Genomic DNA, 20,541 nt, shown 5'->3' with positions numbered 1-20,541 from the left:
AGAGAGCCTCATTACCAAATACCAAAATACTCTTACCAAAATACTTTTTTTTTTTTTTTTGAGATTGAGCTCCCTCTGTTGCCCAGGCTGGAGTACAGTGGCACAATCTTGGCTCACTGCAACCTCTGCCTCCCAGGTCCAAGTGATTGTCCTGCCTCAGCCTCCTGAGTAGCTGGGACTACAAGTATGAGTCTCGGCTAATTTTTGTATTTTTAGTAGAGACAGGGTTTCACCATGTTGGCCAGGCTGTTCTCAATCTCTTGACCTTGTGATCCACCTGCCTCGGCCTCCCAAAGTGCTGGGATTACAGGTGTGAACCACTGCGCCTGGCCTCTTAACAAAATAATGTTTAAAGACAATTCCTACTAAGGGCCTCCTCCAGCCAGTATAGGGACATTACGTGGTGCTCTAAAGAGAACACACAGTGGGGTCTCCTCTTATTGTGGGATGGGGCTGGGGTCCCTGAAACACCTTCTCACCTCAAATAATGTTATTTTTAATAAAAGCAATGGATTTGAACAGTCTCGTGAACTCAGATTTTCATCTTTTCATATTAGCCATAAATTACCATTTTTAAAACAAATATATCACCTTTTTGTGGTGACAGGGTCTTGCTCTGTCACCCAGGCAGGAGTGTAGTGGCGAGATCACAGCTCACTGCAGCCTCTACCTGCTGGGCTCAAGCAATCCTCCTACCTCAGCCTCCCAAAGTGTTGGGATTATGGCACGAGTCATCGTGCCCACCTATATCACCATTTTTAAAAAGCCAGTTGTCACTTTTGTTCCCCTCACTCACTGGGCCGTGAATTCCTCAAGGTCGGGTATGTCTAATGCAACGTTTTTTCTACAGTTCCTAACCTATGGCTGGTGCCCCATAAACACTCGTTTCTCTGGGGACCAAATAAATGCATGATGTTGTGGAGGACTCTCGTGCTCCCACATAAGCTGTTATCAGATCCAATAATTCTATTCCCTATCCATCCTTGAGGTTCACCTCCATAAACACTTGCATAGTGGGTAGATGAGCACAAACTGACACCCACACACACATATATTTACAGGGTGATCTAGACATTGTTCACTCCTGGGCTGTAAAATGGAAATAAAAACACCCACCTCATGCAATTTGGGAGGAGCATAAAGCGAGATACACACAGTATGTGCTACCGAATAATCATTCCTCCTCTGCCCACCCCCATTCCCAACTGTGCCCATTGGCACGTCCTTCCTGCATCCTGCTTCTCTGATGCCCGCTGCTGGTGGTTTAGGAAAGCGTGCATATGCTGGCACTTTTTGAATGCTGATTCCACATGCCCTCCACCCCACTCATCCCCAGCAGCTTGAAGGGTGAAAAGCAGACCATGCAAAACCCATATGGAAACACAGTCACTGAACATGCGTGTTTGAGAGCAGTGTAGGGTTGAAAACTTCAAGTTAGGAGAGTGAATTAGCTACGAGGAAGTGAGGCAGAGGAGAGAGAGTTCCAATTTGCCCTTAAAATGCCAGAAATAACCAGGGGGGTGAAATTTTCTCCCAGAACAGCACTGTATCTTCTTTTCCTGGGAACACGCATTCATGTTCAAAGGTATCTCACGCGGCTCCAGCAAGTCTGACTCAGTTTCACAGCCGCATTTGGCCTCGCCTGCCCCAGTTCCTGGGCACCTCGGCACAAATAGGGACCAGTCTGGGATGGGGGCTCAGCTGGGCAGTGAACAGGAGATGAACAGGGGCAAAGGGCAGAAGAAACCCAGGCTGGGGTGGGTAGGGGCATGCTTTCATGAGTTGCTGCTGTGCTGCTGGAGGTGTAGGACCTGTGTGCCCCCTGCAGGAACTCACGCCACTCACGGTCAGAAGCTTGGGCAGTGGGAACGATAGGCCTTAAGAGGCTCCCCACACTGTGGTTAGATCACCGCAGAATACAGAGTCCCAACAAAGGTACTGGAATCAGAGTGGGAGGATGGCGGGAAGTCGTCCTGGCCTTGCTTACTTGGGAACCTGCACAAATCCCCTGAGGCCTGGCGTGGCCGCCTCTCCCCGGGGCAGACCTTGCCTCTGGCCTCCACCTCTCACAGACTGCCCACCCCCCAGGTGCCCCCAAAGAAGAGCTCCTCTGAGCGGAGCTGCTGGGAAAGGAAACCCAGAAGGAGGCGAGGGAAGCAGGAGAGCAGGGTTTTAGCCTCCTGTGCTACACTCTGATTCTATGTAAATGTCTTGAGTCCTGGCAGTAAGGGTCCTGATTAGCAGCATCATCTGGTCCCCATCACATGGCCTCTCTAAAACGGCTCCTCTGGGCCCAGGATCAGAGACCACAGCCACCCTGGGCTGCAGATCAGGCCTGAGTAATGGAGCATCTTCAAAGTCTTTGCTGTCTTAGCAAAAATCTCTTTAACACTCAGAAAGTGCCTTTGTAGAAGGGGAAGTGTGGTCTCCAGACCGCTAAGGCACAGAAGACATCCCAGAACAAGGCACACAGGAAGTACTGTTTCAGGGAAAGGGAGAGGAAAAAAGAACTAGAAGTTTGAGATCCCAGGCAAGCGCGTGGCTCACGTCTGTAATCCCAGCACTCTGAGAGACGAAGATGGGCGGATCACCTCAGGTCAGGAGTTCGAGACCAGCCTGGCCAACATGGTGAACCCCATTTCTACTAAAAATACAAAAACTAGGCTGGGCGTGGTGGCTCATGCCTGTAATCCCAGCACTTTGGGAGGCCAAGGCAGGCGCATCACAAGGTCAGGAGATCGAGACCATCCTGGCCAACATGGGGAAACCCCGTCTCCACTGAAAAAGAAAAAAATTAGCCAGGTGTGGTGGTGGACGCCTGTAGTCCCAGCTACTCAGGAAGCTGAGGCAGGAGAATGGCGTGAATCCGGGAGGTGGAGCTTGCAGTGAGCTGAGATTGTGCCACTGCACTCCAGCCTGGGTGACAGAGCAAGACTCCATCTCAAAAAAAAAAAAAAGAAAAGAAAAGAAACTAGTCAGGCACAGAGGTGCATGCCTGTAATCCCAGCTACTCGGGAGGCTGAGGCAGGAGAATCGCTTGAACCCAGGAGGCGGAAGTTGTGGTGGGCCAAGATCGCACGCCTTTGCACTCCAGCCTGGGTGACCGAGTGAGACTCTGTCTCAAAAAAAAAAAAAAAAAAAAAAAGGCCGGAAGCAGTGGCTCACGCCTGTAATCCCAGCACTTTGGGAGGCCAAGGTGAGTGGATCACAAGGTCAGGAGATCGAGACCATCCTGGCTAACATGGTGAAACCCCATCTCTACTAAAAAAATACAAAAAAAATTAGCCAGGCGTGGTGGCGGGCGCCTGTAGTCCCAGCTACTTGGGAGGCTGAGGCAGGAGAATGGCATGAATCCGGGAGGCAGAGCTTGCAGTGAGTTGAGATCGTGCCACTGCACTCCAGCCAGGGCGACACAGCAAGACTCTCAAAAAAAAAAAAAAGTTCAAGATCCCCCTATCTCAACAAACAATCCTGGGAAGACTTACCTTACATCAGTGATTTCAAAATGTGGTCTCTGAACCAGGAACCAGCACTGCCAGCATTGCTTGGGAACGTCTCAGAAATGCACATCCTTGCCTCCCACCCCCAGACCTGCTGAATCAGACTTGGCAGAGGGCCCTGCATTCTGCTTGCAAAGCCCTCCAGGTGGTTCGGATGCAGCTCAAGTCTGAGAACCACCGCTTTGCCTGAAAATCTCTTCAAAATTTCTATGACTACCACTACAAAAACTAACTAAACATGACCGCCATCCCAAGAAGACCACAGTAATAATATCAGGAAACCAGGAAACCACACTTATCACAAATGTCAATGAAGCTCAGACCAGGACCATCTGCATCTAACCTGGTGGTAAATGGGAAATGAGGGGTGACTTCAGACAAATGTTCCTTATACGGAACGCTCAGTGAAGAAAACTGTTAAAAACAACTTTGAAAAAGAAGCCTAAAGTGACAGACTCAGTGTCCCTGACTTCAAACTTCATTATCAAGCTACCGTCAAAAAACTCTGATACCGGTGAGAAGGTGAACAGAGATCAATGGAACAAAACAGACAACCCAGAAACAGACCTAAACAAACACGCCCAAAGCTTTTTTTTTTTTTTTTTTTTTTTTTTGAGACGGAGTCTTGCTCTGTCGCCCAGGCTGGAGTGCAGTGGCGCGATCTCAGCTCACTGCAACTTCCGCCTCCCCGTTCAAGCGATTCTCTTGCCTCAGCCTCCCGAGTCGCTGGGATTACAGGCATGTGCTACCACGCCCAGCTAACTGTTATATTTTTAGTAGCGACAGGGTTTCACCATGTTGGTCAGGAGGGCCTCAATCTCTTGACCTCGTGATCTGCCCATCTCAGCCTCCCAAAGTGCTGGGATTACAGGTGTGAGCCACCGTGCCCGGCCTGCATTTTTTTTACAAAGACAAAAGCGGATTGGATTTTAAAGTCCAACTGAGGAAGGGCAACCATTTCAGCAGATGCTGCTGGAACAACTGGGCATCCACAGAGAAAAAAATGAACTATAACCTCATATCTTATTAGAAAATTAACTCAAAATGGATCAGTCTTAAAACATAAAATATTAAATAATAGAACTTAGAAAAACAGAGAAAATCTTTGGGCTCTAGAGCAAGCCACAGTTTTTAGACTTGTCACCAAAAACACAATCTATAAAAGGAAAACCATTTGCATCTTCATTCAGACGGCAACAGTCAACCCAAAAACCACCATGTCAAAAGTAAACATCTGGACTCTCCTGACAGTCTCTCTGCCCCCACCTCCTGCATCTTAGGTCGCGGTTGTCAGAGAGACCTGGAACTGCTGTGACCTCTCCGGCCTCCCTCTCACACCTGCCCATCACACCAACTCCTACAGCCCCCATTACTACCTCCCTTTACTACCTCCCTTAGCCACACCCCACTTTCTCCCACCTGTAAGGCTGCAAGGGTCTCCAGATAACTCTTCCTCCTCTGCCTGGGCCGCCAACCCATTTTCCACACTGCAGAGCGGTTCTTCTAGAACATAAATCCAATCACATCGCTTGCCAGCCTGAAGCTTCATCGGCTTCCCACTGTCCCAGGAAGAAACCCCGAACTCCTACACACAACCAGCCACTGCCTTTCTCTGCAGCCTCCTCACCCCACCCCCACCGTCTCTAGCCACACTTCCCAGAACGCCAAGCCACTGCCCTCGGTAGCCTTCTCACCCTACCCAACCCCACCCTCTCCAGCCACACTTCCCAGAACGCCAAGCTGGGTCCTGCCTCTGGGCCTTTGCACATGCTCGCCCCCATGGCTGGACCTCTCCCCAGCCCCCTGCCATGCCTGCTCACTCCTCAGTCCCCACTCCCCACTCCCCAGCTCACTCCTCACTCCCCAGCCCTCTCTGCAATGCCTGCTCACTCCTCAGTCCCCACCCCCCACTCCCCTGCTCACTCCTCACTCCCCTGCTCACTCCTCACTCCCCAGCCCTCTCTGCAATGCCTGCTCACTCCTCAGTCCCCACCCCCCACTCCCCTGCTCACTCCTCACTCCCCACTCCCCAGCCCTCTCTGCAATGCCTGCTCACTCCTCAGTCTTAGCTTAACTTCATTTCTTCGGGGAGGGTCTCCCTGATCCACCTGTCCAAAGTGTGGCATGTTTTCCAAAAGTGCTCTGTGATTTCCTTCACAGCACTGTCACCCGTGTGGCCATGCCTGTGTGTGACCGATCTCATGTCTCTCTCCCACCACACTTCAAGGGCCAAGAGGGCAAGACTTGTAGCAGCCTCGTACAGCAGAATATACTTGGACCCTCCTCGGCACCAGCACACGGGACAGGCTGATGTCTGGTAAGAGAATCGGCCACTTCCTGGTACACCCCCTACCACACCCCAGGCTGCGGACGCGAGGTCCACCCCAGGCACAGCCACTTCCCCTCAGTCCACCACGGGGGTTCTACCATCTTTCAAGACAGAGCCCTAACCTCACCCTCCCAGACACCTTCCTCCCTTCAGTTACTCTCACCTCCTCCGTGATCCCCCCAAAAAGTTGACTCTTCCTAAACCACTATCTCAGCTTCACATAATGTCATGCACATGGTCTGTTTTTTCTACTAGATTTATTTTCTTTCATTTTACTTTGAGACAGGGTTACTCTGTCACCCAAGCTGGAGTATAATGGTCCCATCACAGCTCACTATAACCTCACACTCGTGGCCTCCTGCGATCCTCCAGCTTCAGCCTCTCAAGTAACTGGGACTACTGGCATGCACCGCTATGCCCAGCTAACTTTTTTAATTTTTTTGTAGAGATTTGGTCTCACTATGTTGGCCAGGCTGGTCTCAAACTCCTGGCCTCAAGCAATCCTCCTGCTTCAGCCTCCCACTTCAGATTTCAGGTATCAGCCCCCACGTCTAGCCTCTATTAGATCTTTAACCATGAAAGACAGAAGCTTAAAACTGACTTTTCCACTTACTCCCTTCGTCCAGTTCTTATGTACTTTGTATGTGGTACCCCACGTACAAGAAAGCCCTGATAAATCTTTTGACCTGACACCTTCACCTCCAGATAATTAAGAGTGGTTGGAAAGTTCCAAATGTTTTGTTTGCACAAGTTATGCCAAGAAAGTTCAAAAGTTTAGTTAGATTAGCATTAAGATCTGGAAGAGAAATTTTCCATGTTCCATATAAAAAGTGATTTTAAACTTTTATATTGTTTTTTGATATTTACAAAGCACCTGCTAGGTGCAAGGTTCCAATGCTACCACAACGACCTGTGCTTGGCCTCTGACATCCCTGGCCCACGACAGGAGGTGGCCCCGGCCTGGGGTCTTTCTCCATAGTGGCCTCCGGGGACCACCCTGGTCTGGCGTTGGCCAGGCCACTGCCTTCCCTCCACTTGACACTAAGCCTGTCTATGGGTTTCCAGGTTCACGTACTTGAAAGAAAGTTCAAATAAAGCCTGTGCTACTGAAGAAATCTTGCAAGGAAACAATGTGGTTCTTGGAATCTGCAGCCTGGCACCCACAAGAATATCTTATCAGCTCAAATAAAACGAAGTCCATTTCTTGTCCAGATATTCGAGGGACACCTGCCATGGGCAGTTGGTGTTGAAGGGCTGTTCATTTGGGGCAGCAGAACGAGCACAAAGCTTCTCCCCTTCCACACACGCCACACAACAAAGGGTGCGACCGTGGCCTGCACAGGGGACGCTAGAGAGGGCTGGTAGAGCCCAGATCTGGCTGGACCACCTGAGCTGCATCCTGATTCCTGGGGAGAAGCCAGAACACCTCCACTCCCTGGGGAGACCCTATCCACTCCCTTCTCAGTACAAAGGGGGAAAGGTCTAGAACAAGGAATCTGACCTTTCTGTTGTTACCAGATGGGTGTGCCCCGCCAGGTTCAACCACAACCTGCTCACCTGGGAGAGTAACCTCCCCAGGCAGGGCTAAGGGAGCAGGGACTCCTTTCTGTGCTGAGCTCTGAGATGTGGGGAGATGCCAGACACCCTCAGCTCAGAAAGCCCAGAAACCTCACTGACTATCTGAGTTTTGCACAGATTTTCTATTCACACAAAGAGTGACCCTGCAGAAAGCAGCCACTCAGGGGCCTCTGCTGCGCCGGTAGTCAAACTCCCCGAAACTGAAAGGAGTTAAGACGCAACTCCTTTCTACTCTAGCCCTGACCTCCTCCGTTCACAATCTTCCCCAGGGCTGGGGGCAGATTTTCCTGGTTCCCCCAGGAAAAGTTTTGTGCAAAGGGTCCTGAAAGCAGTGAAAGGAAAGCAAGCTGAGCTCTACACACTACAGCAGAACAGGTGAAACAAACATGTTGAAAGGACAGAGTCTCACCATGTTGCCCAGGCTGGAGCCCAGTGGTTTTTCACAGGCGTGAACATAGCGCACTACAGCCTCAAACTCCTCGGCACAAGTGACCCTCCTGCCGCAGCCTCCTCATAGCTGGGAGTGCAGCCATTGTGCCCAGCTTGAAAAACAGTTTTGAGGATTATTTATTAATGTGACCTGCAAGGGCTGAGAAGGTTTAGAAAAAGCTACTGGTTTTGAAATATTGGGAAACGAAAGCTTCACGATTTTTTTTTTTTTTTTTTTTTTTTTTTTTTTTTTTTTTTTTTTTTTGTGAGACGGAGTCTCACTCTGTGGCCCAGGCTGGAGTGCAGTGGCTGGATCTCAGCTCACTGCAAGCTCCGCCTGCCAGGTTTAGGCCATTCTCCTGCCTCAGCCTCCCAAGTAGCTGGGACTACAGGCGTCCGCCACCTCGCCCAGCTGGTTTTTTGTATTTTTTAGTAGAGACGGGGTTTCACCGTGTTCGCCAGGATGGTCTCAATCTCCTGACCTCGTGACCCGCCCATCTCGGCCTTCCGAAGTGCTGGGATTACAGGCTTGAGCCACCGCGCCCGGCCAGCTTCATGATTTTAAAAGACACATGTCTAGAGAAAATGTTCTCCATCTCTACAATTTTGTCATTTCGAGAATGTCACATAGGCCGGGCATGGTGGCTAAAGCTTGTAATCCCAGCAGTTTGGGAGGCCAAAGTGGGCGAAACACCTGAGGTCAGGACCAGCCTGGCCTACATGGCAAAACCCCATCTCTACTAAAAATACAAAAATTAGCCAGGTGTGGTGGTGGGAGCCTGTAATCCCAGCTACTCAGGAAGCTGAGGCAGAAGAATCACTTGAACCCGGGAGGTGGATGCTGCAGTGAGACGAGATCCACTCCAGCCTGGGCAACACCGTCTCAAAAACAAAAAACAAAAAACAAAAAAATGTCATATAAATGAAATCAGACAGCCTGTGACCTTTAAGATTGGCTTTTTCTAACTGAAATAATACCCTTGAGATCCTTCCAGGATGTTGCCTCAATGAAAAGCTCATTCCTTTATATTGCTGAATAATATTCCACGGTTCGAGTGCATTACTGTTTGTTCAGCAATTCATTCGCTCACGGAAGGACACTTGGGTTTTTTCCACATGGGGCTGTCACAAATAAAGCTGTTAGGAGCAATCGTGTACAGGTTTTTTCGTACATACGTTTTCATTTCTCTGAGATAAATGCCCAGAAGTGCAATGACTGGGGCATCTGTTAGGAGGATGTTTCATTTTTTAATAAACCGACAGGCTGTTTTCCAGAGAGGCTGCAGCACTTTGCACCTCCCGCCAGCGACGCAGGAGAGATCCAGTTTCTCAGCGGCCTCCCCAGCATCTGGTGGGGTCACTACGTTTGGTGTCTCCTTGTGGTTTTAATTTGCATTTCCCTAGTGGCTAAAGACGCTGAACATCTTTTCACGTGCTTGTAGGCCACATGTATTAATATCAATAAATCTTCTTCAGTAAAAGGTCTCTTCACATCTTTTGCCCATTTTCCTTTTCCTTTTTTTTTTTTTTTTTTTTTTTTTTGAGATGGAGTCTCACTCTGTCACCCAGGCTGGAGTATAGCAGTGGCATGATCTCGGCTCACAGCAACTTCTGCCTCCCAGGTTCAAGCAATTCTCCTGCCTCAGCCTCCAAGTACCTGGGACTACAGGTGCCCGCCACCACGCCTGGCTAATTTTTGTATTTTTAGTAGAGATGGGGTTTCACCACTTTGGCCAGGCTGGTCTTGGACTCCTCACCTCGTAATCCACCTGCCTCAGCCTCCCAAAATGCTGGGATTCCAGGCATGAGCCACCGCACCCGGCCCTTTTGCCCATTTTCTAGTTGGACTGACAGCGTTATTTTACAGTTGTGTTTGAGAGTTCCTTATCTGTATATCTAGATGCTTTGTGGCGTGTAGTTTGCAAGTATTTTCTCCCTGTCTGGGCTTGTCTTTTCATTCCTCCCACTCCCAGTTTAAGGGTCTTCTGCTGAGCAATGGTTTTTCATGTTGTTGAAGTCTAAAGGATTGACTTTCCCTTTCACAGACTACGCTTCTGGTATCACATCTAAGACTTATCTTTGCCAAGCCCAAGGTTCCAAAGACTTTCTCCTGTGTTTCTTAGAAAAGTCTTTGTTTTTAAGAGGGAATCTCACTCTGTGACCTAGGCTGGAGCACAGGGGCGCGATCTCGGCTCACTGCAACCTCCACCTCCAGGGCTCAAGCAATCTTCTTGCCTCAGCCTCCTGAGTTGTTAGACTACAGGCACACATCATCGGCTATTTTTTTTTTTTTTTGAGACGGAGTTTCACTGTTGTTGCCTGGGCTGCGGTCCAATGGTCTGATCTCGGCTCACCACAACCTCCGCCTCCCAGGTTCAAGTGATTCTTCTGCCTGAGCCTCTGGAGTAGCTGGAATTACAGGCATGCACCACCATGCCTGGTTAATTTTGCATTTTTTGTAGAGACGGGGTTTCTCCATGTTGCCAAGGCTGGTCTTGAACTCCTAGGCTCAAGCTATTTATCCACCTCGGCCTCCCAAGTGCTGGGATCACAGGCGCGAGCCACCACGCCCAGCTAGTAAAGTCTTACAATTATACGTCTTACATTTAAATCTGTTATCCAATCTGAATTAATTTTTATATAAGCTGAGAGGCTGAGGCTGAGGTCAACCTTTTTGTCTACAATGCCCCCTGGCCTCGGCACTGCTGACTGGCTACCGCGTCCCTGTCAAAGCCGGGTGCCCACACTTACGTGAGTCGATGCCTGGGTCTCCCTTCTACTCCACTCGTCTCTCCAGCACCACCACACTCGGCGGAACCCAGTCAATGCAGTCTTGATGACTGTAGCTTTAATCAAGTCTCAAAGCTGGGCAGAATGGTTCCTCCCACTTTATTCTTCTTTTGCAAAATTGTTCCAGCCATTCTATTCTAGTTCCTTTGCCTTTCCATATAAACTTTAGAACAATCTTGGTTTAAGCCATAAAAATTCTTGCTAAGATTCACATATGTAATTTTAGTAACATTTTATTAATCCAGTACACCCAAAATATGTCAACATCTATTAATATAAATATACAAAAAATACAATATAAAAAAGTAGTAAGGAATTTTTTCATGCTAAGCCTTAGCAATCCAGTGTGTATTTTACCCTTTCAGCTGATCTTAACTTGGACCAGGCACATCTCAAGTGCTCAGAAGCCAGCCCTGGTCTAGGGGCTCAGGGAATTTTTGTTGAAGCAGAAGGAACATCTTTCCCACTGGGCACATGCCCTCGTAACAATATTAAAAGCACTCAGGGAAAACCCACTAACGGAAACAGCAAACGCACTTTCAGAAATATGTGCCGCAGAACTGTCCTGAAAGATGCTGTGCGTGGGCTTCGGGGGGCTAGTGGGTGGGTGGAGAGGGACTCTGGCTAAGTCAATTTGTGACACCCTGCAGATTCCCACTCTGGAGTCACGACATACACTGGCACAGGAGAGGCCCCGAAAAGTCCTTTAACAAAAATATCTGCTGAGATGTGTTCTGTCCAGCAGGTTCCCAAATTTATTTGGGCAAAGAGCACCTTTCACACACGCTGATGAACGTGCTAAAGAAGGATGGTCCAGAGTGCAGACTCCTGGGGTCAGCAAAGGGGCAGGGCCTGGCAGGGCCTGGCAGGGCCTGGCTTTGCTACAAGAGGACGAGACACCAGACCCAGGGTGTGAGTCTGCCTCTGCTGTTTACCAGATGAGAGGGACCTCAGGCGAGGTATGGTCCCTCCAAGGGCCTCAGTTTCCTCACCTTACAATAAGAGGTGGCCTAGTACTCACCAAGTCCCTTTCAGCTGGCACAACTTCCAAATTTCAGTTCATTGTTACCATCTCATAAAATAGTGTTAAAACACAGATACAGACATGCAGATAAAACACAGATACAGACATGCAGATAAAACACAGATACAGACATGCAGATAAAACACAGATACAGACATGCAGATAAAACACAGATACAGATGGGCAGACAGGTTTTTCACCTGGCCTCCAAGGCTGTGATGAAATGGCACAACATTCCTCAACACAGCAACCATTCCTCACTGCCTGCTGCCCAGCAGTTAAGATGCATGCATTCTACAAGCCGGCGGTAACTCCCTTTCTTTCTCATCTTATTTTTCATTAAATATGATGCGTTCTTCCAGCCTCATCCAGGGGTTCCACAGGCCCCAGGAGTGTTTGGGGGACTCTCCTTGGCCCTCCACTCCCCCAAACCACCCTCCTCCGGCACCACCACCTCTGCCTCTGCCTGGGGTCACCCTCCCTGTCACTGTCCCTCTTGAGCAGCAGCTGCCATTGTTAAAGCCACAGGCTGTCCCTGTCTGAGCTCATATCCTTCCTCCCCTACTGGAGTGAGCCCACCAGGAGGTAGGGCAGGATTGCAGTCGCAGGCCTCACAGGGCTCAGTGGCTCAGTGTAGGACACCTCACTGCCTAGGGACGTTTCCAAGAGCTGCTCACTGACCGTCTAGTTTCCAATCTGGGACCTGTAGGCCAACAGTGGGTCACGAAAGTAGACATAAGAAGCCCACCGTCCCTCTCCACATGTCTTGAAACATGACAGAAACTAACAGTGGTCCTCTGCTGTTACCACTGACAGCCAATCAGCAGCCTCCTTCCTGGGGATGGCTGAGTTTCCTTTGGTCACCTCTCCAGCACCCAGGCTCAGGACATGGGGACACATGGGTGCTCTGACCAGCCCCGCTGAATACAGCCTCTCCTGCAGCATGCCGGCCTCCACCTACGCAGCAGCGCACACCTACGTGACCAGAACCCCCCTCTGGCCCAGCCCTGCCCATCTGCAAGGAAAGCCCCAGGATACAATAGAACATCGGCCCTTTTATTTCCAAGTCTTTCTTTTTGTCTTCTCTAAAATAAAGCAAATAGCTAATACATAGCTAGAAATAGTACAAGGTTTTCTTAAGAGTATTTCTTTTATGATTTATTCTCTTTTCTCACTTTCTGAACCTCTTGGTTTCATCCAAATGGGATCTATATAAATAGCTTTAAAACACAAAAAGTGCCCCTTCCCCCTTCCCCATTTGCTATCCCATTCCCCAGGGCAGCCATTCAAGCCTCTTTCTGCTGTATCTGCTTCTACACCTCAAAATAACACGCTCCTCTGAGATCCCTCATCTCTCAAAGTTGGATCTTGCATTTTTACTTCTTACAGGCAGATGAAGGGCTAGTTTTCTTACATTCTCTTCCCCCCCACCACTTCCCAGTATGATTATAGTTAAATCGATGTATATGACTCTGAAAATACTGGCTGCCTTAACAAGTTCATTATTAATACATTTTTTTCTTCAAAAGAAATAATGAAATGAATGAACTTAAACAACTTCATTATCAATAACTTTAATTCATTTGTTATATTTGCTTAGGCCTCATTTTTTATACTTTTAATTTATTTTGACATATAATCAATTGTACCTATTTATGGGGTACAAACTGATGCTTCTAATGGATAGTGACCAGATCAGAGGAATAAGCGTATCCATCATCTCAAACATGTATCATCTCTTTGTGTCGGACACGTTCAACATGCTGTGCACACATTTTGTTTGCTACTGTTGTGTGGGGCAGAGGCGGTGGTGCAGGAGGTCAGGGGCGGTGAGGGCCAAGGAGAGCACGAAATGCACACTCCTGGGCACGCGGAACCACTGGATTCAGCTGGAAGAAAGCACTGTATTTAGTGAGAAATAAGATTTGAGAGAGCAGGTTATAGCCAGTTTGTAGAAGAACTGTGCTAGGTGGCTTCATGTGCATGCAGCTTGTCTTTGCTGTGTGCAGGTTTTGTGTGCTGCTCGTGCACGCATTCTGTTGCTGGTGGTAGTAGGAGGGGAAGACACCCATGGCTACAACTTCCCGCACCCTGCGATTGCTTCTCCTCACAGTTTTTCACCGGGTCAGACCAACAAGACAGACCAAGGGTTCCGCTGTGTTTCCTAGCACCTCCCCTCTTTGTCCCATGCCCTCGAGGTCTAACACAAGCTGCATCCTGGGCCTCCCCTTCCACATCAGCCTGAGGGCGCCTGGTTCTTTCTCCTGCACGTGAAGCTGTTTCCTGAGCCTCGTGACTCCCCTTTCCTTGGTCTGCTCCCTGGATCTGGAAAGCACATTTTCCTGTAGTTTCCCTAGCAGGGCGCATGGGGGTATAGCTTGCAGGAGGATTTGTCATGTCTGTGAATGTCCTTATTCTACCCTCACAACTCAACTGGGCTGCCTGGGTACACTGCCACTGGTCACTTTCCCTCTGAACGCACAATGTCCAAGGAAGGACTCCATGGTCCATCAGCTTCCAGCGTCGTAGCTGATGCATCTGGTATCTTTCGTGCCAGCAAATCTTCTGTGTGCAGCTCTCTACCTCCAGAATCTTTCGGAATTTTTGTTCTAGCTCCCATGACCTGCTTTGACGCTGTGTACTGACTGGCCTTCAACCTGGCACCATGCCCTTCAGCCCTACCGTTTTCTTGTACTGTTTATGATTTCTTCTCCGTTCTCACTTTCTGAACCTCTTAGTTTTTTTTTTTGTTTTTGTTTTTTTTTTTTTTTTTGAGACAGAATCTCACTCTGTCGCCCAGGCTGGAGTGCAATGGTGCGATCTCCACTCACTGCAAGCTCCGCCTCCTGGGTTCACGCCATTCTCCTGCCTCAGCCTCCCGAGTAGCCGGGACTACAGGCGCCCGCCACCGCGCCCGGCTAATTTTTGTATTTGCAGTAGAGACGGGGTTTCACCGTGTTAGCCAGGGTGATCTTGATCTCCCGACCTCGCGATCCGCCCGTCTCGGCCTCCTAAAGTGCTGGGATTACAGGCGTGAGCCACTGCGCCCGGCCTGAACCTCTTAGTTTCATCAAAGATGACATCTATACTTCTCATTTTCACATCTGGTTCTTTTAGAGGGAGAGAAAGGTGTACACTCCGCCACATTAAAAATGGAAACTGTGCTGGGCACGGTGGCTTACACCTGTAATCCCAGCACTTTGAGGGGCCAAGGTGGGAGGATCGCTGAAGCCCAGGTATTTGAGACCAGCTTGAGTAACATGGAGAAACCCCATCTCTACAGAAAACACAAAAATTAGCCAGGCATGGTGGCACTGTAGCCAGGCATGTAGGCCTGTAGTCACAGCTACTCGGGAGGCTAAGGTGGGAAGATTGCGTGAACCCAGGAGGTAGAGGTTTCAGTGAGCCCAGGTTGCAGTGAGACGAGATGGAGATCGCACCACTGCCCTCCAGCCTAGGTGACGAAGCAAGACTCTGTCTCTGTCTCGGAAAAAAAAAAAAAAAAAAAACTGAGGTAGTGTAGACTCTACCACACTGATGGCTGCTCTAACTGGCTGTCCTGTGTTTACTTAACAACAACAAAAAAAAGGTTGGAGGACTGATTCCTACTTAATGATGAGGCTTGTGTGACCCTAGAGGGCTTGGATGGTGGAAAGGCTGTGAGTGCTGGTTTAGCATATTTTAAAAAGCAGAGAGAATGAGAATAGGCAGAGAGCAAAGCCTGGAGAAGTCAGATGTGCTGGGGGATAGGGACCCAGGGAGACAAGAGGAATCCAGATGACAGGACCAGCTAACAGTCAGAGTTGAGGCGGCCTGCTCAGAACAAGGACCCTGTTAACCTCTTGCCTAACGTGGTGCTAAAATAACATTTATGGTTTTGGTCACAATAAAAGACAAACCTACTATAACTAAGTAACATATATATATACACATAATTTGAAACTTACAAAAGACCAGAAGCCCAGAGGGTTGAGACACCTGAAACACCCCTTCTCAAAAGCAGACTCTGGTCCAGTGAGTGGGCAGTTAAGGTCCAACCACAGTTACTTCCTGCAGGCCCCACCCACATCAAGGATTAAGGACCCTGGACTCACAATGAGTTTGCCTCAAGCCGCGTCGCTTAGTCAAGGTTTACTGATGATGCTTGCAATAGGTCAACACTCAGAGCTGTCAAGCGGAGACCTGGACCATGCTGAACACGGAGGTTGGTCAAACGGAGCCAGTAACAGACGGTGCATCTCAGGCAGAGAAAAGCATCTTCTCCGAGAAAGCCAAGCTCCAGTTTTATGTAAGTGTATGGAAGCACGGAAGAGCTGAGCCGCCTGTGCTCATCAGACCCCACAGGCTTGGAGGACTCCAGGACAGGGTGCAGACCTCGGCTTCTCCTACTCTGAGCAGGATTCATGTAGGATGAGTGGCTTCAGCAGGGCCCCTGCCCAGTCCAAGCTCCTCTGTACCCTAAGTCATCCTTATTGCCTCCTCTGGAAACCCCTTCTGCCCTGGGGGGTCCCTCTCACTGCATGCTCCCTCCTAAGCCCCTCTGCTATCTGTACCTCCCCTCCAGAGCCTCCACAGGGGGTACCCCAAGCTGGCTACCTAGACCTCCCTCCCTCTAGATGCAGCACTTACCTGCCACCCCCAACTCCCAAGTCAGCATCCTGGCGGCCCCTCACCCTCCCAAGGCCCCAGACGGTAGCTCCACCTGACGCCTGGAACCAGGAGCAGCCAGGCTCTTCGAGTTTTGCCAGTATCCCCATGAAAATGTTTCCTAAAACGCTACTCCCTGCATCTCAGCTGACAGTATAAACTGTTCATCCCTGTTTCAAACAGCTGCAAGGGACATCATTTCCAGCATACTGTAAATACTGAAAATAAAACTGCCATGTCACTCTTGTAAACATACCTATTAGAATCTAGGCATGACAACGTGACAGCCACGGTCATCTATTTACAATGCACACGAGCAAGCTCTTCTTTAAGGCCAGAAAGTATACACTTCTTCCTCTAGGAACTCCTATTTGTGTTACTACAAAATGTAAACCCAACGTCATATATTCGTGCTTGAAATTACTGTATTGATTCACCCTCCTGTAACTTTCTGCAACACAAACATGCATATAAACTGAATTGTCTTGATTTTCTACAACCATAGGGTTGTGCTAACGTCTCCTGAATTATCACTGCAGTACAGTCACATGTTGCTTAATGACAGCAATATATTCTGAGAAATGCATTGCTATGAGATTTTGTAGTCGTGCAAATATAATAGAGTGTACATACACAACCCTGGATGGTATAGCCTACTACATGCCTAGGCTATACGGCCCAGCCTACGGCTCCTACGCTACAAACCTGTACAGCACTTAACTAACAGAATACTGTAGGTACCTGTAATATAATAGTAAGCATTTGCTTATCTAAACATAGAAAAGGTACAGTAAAAATGTGGTACTATCATCTTACAGGACCAGCATCATATATGTGGTCCACCATTGAACCAAATCTCCTTTTTGCGGTGTGACTACAATTGGAACACCACTGATCGAAACAGAAATAGTCTACATTTTGGTAAATCATCTTATAACATAAAAGCTGTGTTTAATAGAAGAGAAAGAGTTTTTTTCCCCTAATCAGTTTACGTATCATGGACAAATGCTCACGTCTCTCCTTATTCCTCTTTCTAGAAATGTGAGCACAGAGAAGCTGGCTCCAGAAATAAGGAGATGGGAGCAGAAGGGGCTTGGCCACAGCAGAGTCTCCCAATGACATATCCTCTTGAATTCTGAGCCTGAATTCATCAAAGATCAACTTGTCATCAACGATCACCATGAACACCGCTGGTGCAGAGGCTCCCGCAGCTGCTGCAGGCCTGTGACCCACGGGGGAGCCATTCCCCAGCACCCTTAAATCTGCTGGGACTCCCCCGCAGTTCCCACGCCCAACAGCCATGACTGCAAGAGGAGGGACCTTTCCTTAGGAGGAGCCTTTTGAGGAGTGGACGTGGCCCCAGAGCAGGGGCTTCTCCCACTCTGAGGGAGAGTTTGAAGATGTCCGGTCTACAGGGCCCCTGATTCCCTCAGGTCACCCCCACACCCAGGACACAGCTGTCAGCTGCACCTCAGTAAACAGCAGTTCCAGTTACCCACTATGCATTTCCCAACCAAACCAGCAGCAGGCCTGCCTGGCTCTGGAACTAGGCTCTGTCCTGCCCCATCTCCCCTTCTACCTCCGTGTTCTGTGGAGTGGAATCATGCAGGGCCTGGATTCCAGTGATGCCAACTCCATTCCCCACACACAGCCAAAAGATGCAGACTCTGCCCCGCCACTGCCCAAAGCCCCTCAGTGGCATCCACAAGGCACTCAGAATAAAATCTCTGCCTGGTGCATGGCCCCTGCTGCCTCACCTTCACGGCCACAGTGGCCTGTCCCATCCTGGGCTCATCCCACCCCAGGGCCTCAGCATTTGCCAACATCTGCCTGGTGGGGGCAGGCACCACCCCACCCACGTCCACCAGAGGCTCCCTCACAGGACTATCTCCACTGTGGCCCCTCCTCCGACAGCCCCTTCTAGTCCCAGCCCCCAAGTACCCCAACCCCTGCCCGCCACCTGCCTGCCCTCCTTCCTTTCTTCATGCTCTTCCCACCCCCTTACCTGAGAGTTTTATGATTTTCTATCTATACCACCTCCCACCCCCTTGCCCAGAACATTAGGTCCACCAGGTGCAGCCCCCTCTCCATTCACTACAGCGTGGGGCACGTAACAGGTGCTCAGTAAACACTGGTGGAAAGAATGAATGAATGGCCGAATGAATGAGTATCTGCACACACCAGCACTGTGAGGGGAGCTGAGCAGGGCCATCCACGCTTTGCAAATGAGGAACAAAGTCTGAAAAAGCATTTAAGTCACCGAGCACCATCCCAGCCTCTGAGCACAAGGGTGGAAGACAGTTGCCTTAAATCTCCCTTCAATCTGCAAAATGGCAGGACTGTTCTTTCCCGGCCTTCTGCACAGATAATGACATCGAAAATGATATGAGCCACATCCTAAGTGAACAGACTCCTTTGTCAAATATAATTATTCTAAGACAAGCTAGCAGACTTCCAACTACAGTTGATTTTTAAATTTATTTGTCTTCTGGAGACATAACCGTCCTGCCTGCTTCCAAAATGGAACATAATAGTCTATTCTTTGCTAGCTACTTTGCTGCAAAAAGTATGAATCACAGATATAAGAAGAAAAACTATAAAAACAAATTGGTGTTTTTCCTCTTGAAAATCTAAATTATAGAACTACTATTCCTTAATCCTTCACCGTGAGGCAGCGATGTCAGGAAATCTGGGGAAGGAGTGAAGCAGTGAAAACGTGGAATACGTGAAAATGTCCGAGCTTGAAACAAAATACGGTAGTGCGTTTACATCACTGCATTCTCCAAGGAGAACTGTCATTGCTACCTTTTAAGGTTCATCACAAAAGCAGTGGCTCCTTTACATCTCACCCTTAAAAACACCTTCAGGAACCAAGCTGGGTTCTCCAAATTCACTTGAATCTGGCTTAAGCCAATGTGGCTTTTTTAAAACAAGTGTTGGCAGCTTTAAATACACACATAGGTCCACGTGTCTCTGATCACACACTTGTTTCTACCGTTTTAAACTCCCTTTGGGGACTTGGGGGTGAGGGGCAATTTCTGAGCATTTGTAGGGGAAAAACCCCATCCACTACGTTAGGAGCTTAAGAAAAAGGTAAATGGGAGATAACTCTAACCACCAGGTAGAAGTATTTATTTCCATGAGTTTTCATTTCTGTTTTCACCTGTGTGAACACCGCCCCTCTCGTCGGAGGCCGCACGTGGCCCCCGTGCCCACCTGTCCGCGCGAGGCGGGCCTCACCTGAGCGGCCGGGCACGCCCCGTCCCCGCACGGCTACCCACCCCGGGCAGGTACGCGTCACCTGTCCATCCACCTCGCTACCTTCTCTCTGCCACCAAAAGCCTTAAAAAAAACAAGGCGCAGAGGGTCTGGGAGACCCCATCACCCGGACTCAGCTTCTCTAAACGCGGGGGTGGGGGTCCAGGGACCCTCCCGTGCCACCCGCATGGATTGTACACGAGGGCGGGGGACAGCGACATCCCCGGGGCCCTCGGCGACGAGGCCGCCCGGGGGCGGGGGCCGCGGGCCGGGGGCGGCGGAGACCCTGCGCCGCGCCCACGGGCGAACGGGGCCCGGCAGCCCCGCGGCCCCGCGCTGGGCCTGGCCGCGGGCAGGCGGGGGGCGCGAGGCCGGGGGCGGGGGCGCGGAGCCCGGCCAGGAGCGCCCGCGGCGGCGGGACCCGGCGGGCGGGCGGCGCGCAGGGCGATCCCGGAGCGGCTCCGGGAAATCCAGCCGGGTTTTGACTCCGATCGCCAACGGTGCCCGCAGCCGGCGAATGTAACAAAGAACAGTCGGCATGGCGGCTGGACCGGGGCGGCGCGCGACTGCCGGGCGCGGGGGGCGGGGGGCGGCGGGCCCGGGGCGCGCCGGGGCTCGCGGGGGTGGCGGGCGCGGACCGGGGCCGGCGGGGCGCGCGCCGGGGCGGGCGGCGGGCGCAGGGCCCGGAGCTTTACCTGCCTTTGGAATGTGCAGAGCGGGATCGGATCCGGACTCCGGGTTGCGATCCGCTCCGGAAACTGCGCAGCACCGGAAGCCGGGGGGCGGTGGCGGGGCATGGCGGGACTTGTAGTCCGCGGCCGGGCGCGAGGGGCGCAGGCGAGACGCTGGCGCGGCCGGGGGTCCTGCGGGTGGGACTGCGGGGCGCGGGCTGCGTGGACTGGGCAGCGGGCGCGCGCGGGGCGGGACTGGCCGGAGGGAATTCCGCGCGCGGCCCCCTCCCACGTGGCACGGCCCCGCGGCCCACG

At 50.5% G+C, this 20,541-nt stretch overlaps 1 protein-coding gene across 7 annotated transcripts in view; it reads right to left on the bottom strand.

Annotated features, from left to right (window-relative positions):
- PRDM15 (PR/SET domain 15) overlaps nucleotides 1-20,327 on the bottom strand; it is a 74,068-nt gene extending 53,741 nt beyond the window's left edge. For 3 of the 7 annotated variants that reach the window (XM_028845313.2, XM_015132844.3, XM_077995726.1), the window contains exon 1: nucleotides 20,251-20,327. The gene's annotated coding sequence lies outside the window, so the exon portion shown is untranslated. The remainder of the gene's footprint in view (nucleotides 1-20,250) is intronic. The other 4 variants (XM_077995728.1, XM_077995730.1, XM_077995727.1 and 1 more) reach the window with 2 other exon arrangements.
- Nucleotides 20,328-20,541: the final 214 nt, after the last annotated feature.

This window comes from Macaca mulatta, chromosome 3 (assembly GCF_049350105.2).
Source record: "Macaca mulatta isolate MMU2019108-1 chromosome 3, T2T-MMU8v2.0, whole genome shotgun sequence".
NCBI lineage: Eukaryota > Metazoa > Chordata > Mammalia > Primates > Cercopithecidae > Macaca > Macaca mulatta.
This window is presented reverse-complemented; position numbering and strand designations above follow the sequence as displayed.